Raw genomic sequence first — 6,088 nt, 5'->3', positions numbered from 1 at the left:
CCCGCGTCTCCTGCATCGGCAGGCGGACTCTCAAGCACTGCGCCACCAGGGAAGCCCATAACGATGGATTTTTAAAGTTCAGGTTTTAATAAAAATGATATAGTTCTTTAAAAACAACTTATTTTAATAGTTTTAAACGAACAATTATTTCAGGTATGCTGCACAATAAAATGTACATTTATTATAAAAAAGATATATTTCTCTAGTCAAGCCGCGGGTGTATTAAAGTAAAGAGATCCCTGTGTATCTGATTGTATTCAGGTTAAAAATGCTGTATCTGTACCCTCTACCTAATCAGCGGTGATACCATCCTATCTTTATATTTTATGCATATTTGGTTATAACGTTTGATAAATGAACTGCGTGATGAAGATCCCTTTGACAATGAGAAGCTTAAAGCCATACAAGTGCTGCACTGTTCATTTGATTAAAATACGAGCCCTGTTCAGTCTTCTCAGGGAAGACATTAGAAGATATCTATGCGGAAGTGTCCTTCACGTTGATAAACCCGTGACTATTATACAGAAGTGGTTTCTTCCATTGCAGACTGGGAGAAAGAATGTGTAGAAAAATAGCAGTAATTGGGAGGAAATGAACTTTATTCACCCCAGGGAATAGATTTTAACTGCATAAATTTGCAAAATAAGAACAAAACAAGCAACAAAAGCAAAAATAGACAAGTGGGACCACATCAAACTCAAAAGCTTCTGCATGGCAGATGAAAGCATGAACGAAATGAAATGGCAACCGACTGAGTGAGAGAAAATATTTGCAAGCCATGTATCCAATAAGAGGTTAATATCCAAATTATAAGGAACTCATATAACTCAAGAGCAAAAAAAATCTGAATAAAAATGGGCATAGGAGCTGAATAGACATTTTTTTTTCAAAGAAAACATACAGGTGGCCATTGGGTACATGAAAAGATGCTCAACATCACTAACCATCAGGGAAGGATGTGGAGAAAAGGGAACCCTTGTTCACTGTTTGTGGGAATGTGCAGCTACTATGGAAAACAGCATGGAGGGTCCTCAAAAAAATTAAAAGTAGTACTACCATATGATCCAGAAATTCCACTCCTGGGTATTTATCCAAGGAAAATTAAATCACTATCTTAAAGAGATACTTACATCCCCATGTTCATTGCAGCATTATTCACAGTAGCCGAGATGTGGAGACAATCTCCGTGTCCATCGGTGGAAGAATGAATGAAGAAAACGTGAGATGTGCGCGCGCACACACACACGCACGCACGCAAAGTAGCGCTAATTATATGAGGGGATGGAGGTGTTACCTCCATCCCGGTGAGACTCACCCCCAAGGGTGGCATCCCTCGCCTTGGCCACCCTCTGTTGGTGAGGTCCAAGGCACAAGTCCTGCCCTCAAGCGAGGGGAGGCTTGAACGCTCCGAAGTGAGGGTCCCTGGGGCCACGTGGAGTCTGTCCGCTGCCCCAGAATTGTGTATCTTTGAAGGCTGCTCACTTAGGGGTCTGGTGCTCCTTGAGTTCTCTCCCTATGACCTGTCTTCTCTCTGACTTTCCTGGGATACTTGGTCTCGGAGGTTACCTCTCATTCAGCTGTTTTTAGCGGGTGGTTTAGCTATCCCTGGGGCTTCCTCTTCAGGGGCCAGGTTTATTGATCAGATCTCAGGCCAGTAGCGAAGGATTTCAAGCAGCCGTGTACTCCACTTACAATCTGTCTACACCCCATCCCTTCCATCTCTTGCCTTGAGATGAATATTTAACTGAGGAAAACCAAGAGGCCTGCCTGAGTCACAATATGTATTTGTTTATATCCATTTAGTTCACAGACAGGCATTGATTTTCCTTGTGTCAGAAAGACCCCTCTCTGGGTATTTAGACAGAAAGGGATTTAATGGGAGGAATTAAGAACAGGTAATGGCGTGGGGTTAGAAAAAAGAGGCAGGATTATGGACAAAAGATGAAAAGAAGGTTCATGGGAGCAGTGACACGTGATAGGTATTTTTTGTTCGGTGGGGATGGGGTGGGGCCACGTGGGCTAAGCTGTGAGTCGTGGGTGTGGAGGGCGGAGGGGGCAGGGCGAGTGGGCCATGGGGCTGGAAGGGAGCTCACGTCAAGCTCTGTGCCCCCTCGTGTTTGCAGATGTCACCTGTCATGCAGAGGTTCTTAACTGGGGCCCGTGAGGACATCGCCCACCCCTGACACGACAGTCAGAAGTTTTGTGTGCCGTCTTCTGGGCAACAAGTCCACTGCTAAAAGCAGAAGCTGTAAGGGGAACTTGGGTTTGGCGCCTCTGGGCGTGGGCTGGGAATCTCAGTGACAGCTCTGCGCCCTTGGCCAAGAAATGACCTTGCAAGTTTTCTCTGTAAAATTAGGATCATAACAGTTTCCAGCTCAGAGAATGTTGTCAGATTTAAATGAGATTATGTGTGTCAAGCTTTTATCATAATGCCCGCCAAGTAGTAATAATTTACTTGAAAAAATATGCATAAATATCATGGGTTTTTTAATTAGTCTGTATCCTATAAATGGCTAAGCAGTGCTGATGTAGCAACCTCAGAAGGCACATGCCTGCCAAGGCTTAGGTTTGTGTTTTGAGTCAAGGGCCTCTGTGCCCAAACTGGGGGGCCAAGGAAGCTTGCTGGTTAGCTTTTCCTGTCATCGTGACCTTGAGGTTTCCCTGCCTTTTAGACGCCCCAAATGGCTTCGGGGCTCAAGGCCCGGCACCTGTTCCCAGTTCCTGCACCTCCCCTCCCCCTCCCCCCGGGTGCAGGCCGTCATACATCCGACCCCAGGCAGCCCATGGGACCAAGGTCACTGCAGGGCCGAGCCAGCCTCCAGAACAGAAGCACGTTCTAGGCTTGACCATTGCTGGGCCCAGCATTGTTTTCACCGGGAGCTTTAAATCAGCACGTGGTCAGAGAAAAGCGCCAGGTGTTCATCCTGAGATCCAGCCCCCGGGGTCCATCCATCTGACTGGCTAAGGCGGAGCCCCTCCTGTGGCCGCTTCCCCAGGAGTCTGGCTGAGGGAAAGGGGAGCGCAGACGTAAGGGAGAGTCGGTGCCCATCACCTTGTTTTGATCCGCTCTGGGAGGAACTTCAGCTCGACAGCAGGAGCGTCTGTGATGAAGCTTATCACTGTGAATTAGTTGACGCAGGGAGCTTGGAGCGTGAGAGCGTGACCCTGTTCCAAACCTGGCCCATGCTTGCGACCCTTGCGTTGCCCTCCAGCGTCCCAGCCTGTTCCTTTTGCTAAGGAAGAAGCAAGAGCCTTTGGATATAACATATTTGTTTTAATTTATTGAATGCAAGTTATTTTAAAACAAAATATAGTACAGCTGATTCACTTTGTTATAAAGCAGAAACTAACACACCATTGTAAAGCAATTATACTCCAATAAAGATACTCCAGTTATACTCCAATAAAAAATAAATAAATAAAATACGGATATATCTCCCTTTGCTCCACTGAAAAGATGAATTACTTCAGTGGCTGCAAAAGACAGTTTATTTCAGCCCTGATGCTTGGTTCTGCTTTGTTATAATTTCTAGTTTTCTGTTTGTCATTTTTTTTTAACTCCAGAAAATGACAGTGATGATACTGGGAAGACTTTTATTGAATATTCAGTTTTCTTTTAGTAAGAATTCTCTTTGCCACCTAACAGGCATCTTGAAAATGTTCATACACTGTGGACTACTAATTCTGGGACTCTATCTCTGGAAATAAGTAAACACTCAGAAAATGCTTTAATATTAGCATGTGTATTGCAATCTTATTAGTAAAAGCAAACAATTGGAAACCACTAAAGTGTGATAGTGAGGGGGTGGCTGTTACACCACGTAGCATCTATGCAGTGAAATCATATATATCCTTCCAAGGTGATGCTTTAGAACATTTATAAAAATATGGGAAATGCCATAGTGTATGTTTTTAAAGTAGCATCACTAAATAATCCATAGATGAAGTATAATGATGTAAAAAGTGATCAGAAATTTCAACATGGAACTTAGCTTCTTGTGTTTTCTCCTTCCTTCTTTTTCATATATCCCAAATTTTCTAAAATAAGTTTGTGGGTTATTTTTTTTTAAGATTTTTTTGATGTGGACCTTTTTTTTTTTTGCAGTATGCGGGCCTCTCACCTGTTGTGGCCTCTCCCGTTGCGGAGCACAGGCTCCGGACGCGCAGGCTCAGCGGCCATGGCTCACGGGCCCAGCCGCTCCACGGCATGTGGGATCTTCCCGGACCGGGGCACGAACCCGCGTCCCCTGCATCGGCAGGCGGACTCTCAACCACTGCGCCACCAGGAAAGCCCCTGATGTGGACCATTTCTAAAGTCTTTATTGAATCTGTTACAATAGTGCTTCTGTTTTATGTTTTGGTTTTTTTGGCCACAAGGCGTGTGGAATCTTAGCTTTATGACCAGGGATCGAACCGGTACCCCTGCATTGGGAGGCGAAGTCTTAACCACTGGACTGCCAGCGAAGTCCCAGTTTGTGGCTTATCAGTGGGAAAACTTGTTTAAAAATTACTATCGCCCAGTCCCTGGACCAGCAGGGAAGTCATACTACACGCATTCTGAACTACAGGACTTTTTCATTCGAGTAGCTAAGTGCCCTGATTTCTAGAACAAATGCTAGTGGCCACATAAGCAGTTCTCCAGGGGCTTGTATTTTCAGTAGAGATTTTCTAAATTGCTTCAAAGAGACCCATTAAAATGATCCTATCACATCATTGAGGCCCCGCACGAGAAGAAGATGCAAGAGAATGCAGCCTTACCCATCTCGGTACCGTTTCCAACATCATGTCAAAGAAATAAGGATGCGCTCCAGGAAAAAATGATGGTCCGGATACGAAGGGAGACCTGCCAGCTTGCTCCATTTCAGGGTCGGCCTGTCTCTCTCTATTCCTTTAATTGCTCTTCTGTTGGCTCCAAAACCTTGTTCCCTACCCCGCTGTGTCCTTGATCTTCCAGGCTTCTACTCATCTCTTCTTGCCTTCCCCTCTCTCTGCACCAAATTCCCAGGGCTCAGTGATCTGAAAGTTGCCTTATTTACTTTGCTTTTGGTGTTCTGCCAAAATTTTAGCAGAGTTACGTAGAGTACAAACTCCACTAGATAAGGCAGTTTCCACATAAAATTTGATGATGAGAGCTTACATTTGCGTCACAGATTTCATTGATCACCTTCTTAACGGTTTCCATGGTGGAATAAGAATATAAGCAGATGAAAAAACTATTTTTAGTTAAAACATCTTCATATCTACCGTATGAATGGTTGGTCCCAGTATTCATTGTCGGAGAAACGGTTGATGCATTTCTTTTTAAAAAAAATGCCTTGTGATTCATTTTTCTCGGTAAGCTCAGTCACATTTCAAAAAAGACACTAACAAGTGAACGTAATGTTGTGCATTTAGATTAGCTTTAGAAGATATTTTGAAAAGATGCTTATAAATAGAAGTTGCCCAAGAGATGATATAAGATGTGCTTCAGCTTTGCGTAAATATTTGGTGTCGTGGTATTGTAGGATAATAGCAGGCTACCGTCCAGCTACACAGACAATGAGATACATCTTTTTGAGGAAAGAATTCCGCTGATTCATATAAAAAGTATGGCTTTTTTAAGCCAAGAAAAATAGCTTGTAAACAGGGAAATGTTTATGACATGTGAGACACCATAAATATGCCTTAAATATTTCCATTTTTGGCTTGTCCACTTACATTTTTCTTTTAGATCAACAAACACAATATGCAGAAATCAACATGAAAAGAGGTTTCAGGAAGGGGTCTCCGGGGCCAACAGGAGCCGCATCAGTTCTCTGCCGTCTGAGAGCTGGGCTCTTAGCCTTAGTTTTCTCGGTGTATAAAATGAAGGAAACAGCATATATTCAGAACCTGGAGCTGTGGTTAGGACAATGCAGGGCCTCGAATGAGGATCGGCTCTGTGGCTTCCACAGCCACACCCCCTTGTGCCTTTCCGGGGATGAGGTTCTCGTGTGCTTCATCCTCTTCTCCTGGTCACGACGGGCCACATGCAGCTCCTTCCGTCCCAGGAGAATCTCACCGTGTTCCAGGGGCGTGAACAGGAGAGACTGGAATTTTCTTTTTTTTT

The sequence above is a fragment of the Lipotes vexillifer genome, unplaced genomic scaffold (assembly GCF_000442215.2).
Source record: "Lipotes vexillifer unplaced genomic scaffold, Lipotes_vexillifer_v1.1 scaffold1222, whole genome shotgun sequence".
Lineage (NCBI taxonomy): Eukaryota > Metazoa > Chordata > Mammalia > Artiodactyla > Lipotidae > Lipotes > Lipotes vexillifer.
This window is presented reverse-complemented; position numbering follows the sequence as displayed.